Source organism: Chamaea fasciata, unplaced genomic scaffold, assembly GCF_029207755.1.
Source record: "Chamaea fasciata isolate MVZ Bird 193981 ecotype frontalis unplaced genomic scaffold, bChaFas1.0.hap1 SCAF_3, whole genome shotgun sequence".
NCBI classification, from domain to species: Eukaryota; Metazoa; Chordata; class Aves; order Passeriformes; family Sylviidae; genus Chamaea; species Chamaea fasciata.
This window is the reverse complement of record NW_027094088.1, coordinates 46,841,078-46,842,469: the sequence shown is the minus strand read 5'-3', so window position 1 is coordinate 46,842,469 and position 1,392 is coordinate 46,841,078.

Below are 1,392 nucleotides of genomic sequence, written 5' to 3'. Positions count from 1 at the left end.
TTAAAACAATGTGGTTTTTAGGGGAAAATCCAATGCAGATGGACAGATTTAGGATAGAAAATAGCAGATACAGAAATAAGCATAAGGTAAAGCAAGATTTTGTCCCAAACTTCTATTTGGGCAGTGGATAAAACTTCAAATATTGTCTGTTTTAGCAAATAATTTTTTAAAAACCCTGTAACAAATACCTTTCAAATAAAAGCTTTAATGAATGTCTGTTGGTCATTTTTGCATAACCTAAGCAAAACTAGCAAAGCATATTTCTAAATGACTAAAAAAAAATTGTTAAAAGCCTTTTGCAAGACTAACTTTGCATGACTCAGATTAGCATGTTGAAAAGGCATAATCATAGTCCCAGCAGGAGATGAAAATGTCCAGTTTTTCAGAAATATTTGATTTTTGCTGTATTGTGATCAGTTGCATATTGTAGCCACATTATGTTCGGTGTTCTTTAATTGTGAAGCCACATAATATGAAATAACTTCTTGTGGCTTATGATACTGGCATGTTATTTATAAAATCCTCATTTTGCTTGGGAAAGGTGGTATTAGTAACACACTTGAGGAGTTGCTTCAATGCTGAGAGCGCGGAATAGTCCACAAAATGCTCTAATGTGAACTGATTTGGATAATCATACTACTAAAACATTCTTTAGGCTTTTATATGGCTCAGTTTCAACGTAGGTAATATCAGTGCATATGCACGTCTAAGTGTGTGTTTATGTGCAAGACAAAAGGGAAAAACACAGTTACACATGCAGAAGGCAAAGGAAAACTGCTGGTGTAGAACATAGGCCTTCCTTGAAGAGTTGTAGCTGTTATTGTATCACTTATATTAAAACTCATGGTTTGGATCCTGAAAATGCTGATCGCTGCTTCTGATAACATACACATGTTCTTTGGATCAAAAATGCATTAAACTTCTGAAAGCTCTTAGGAGATGCCTGCAGCTCCCTCCCTGACAGCTGCATGGTCACAAACTGAGCCAACAGGGGACGAACAAACTGAGGAGGAAGGTTTTTGATGGAGGTGACAGAGCTGAACACCCACGTAGGCAGAACCTGAGGCAGGTCCCTGTTAGCCTGAGCTTACAGGAAGCACCTGCTTTAAAAACAAGCCATAGCAACAGTGAGAATAACAATTAAGTGCTTTGAAACTGGCCTTTGTTACAAACCTTATCTCCTTGTCTTCTTTCTCCTTCTCCTCTCCACCACCCTATGTGTTGTATTTATTTGGATAGGGGATGCATGCCAGTGTTTGAGCAGTGGTTTGTTTTACCATACTGAGTAAGAAATCAGATCACAGGGAGCAGAGACTTTTTCTAATGTTAATTAACAGGTACACTGCTTTCATGCTTGTGATTCATGATGAAGATATCAGATGCTAACTTATA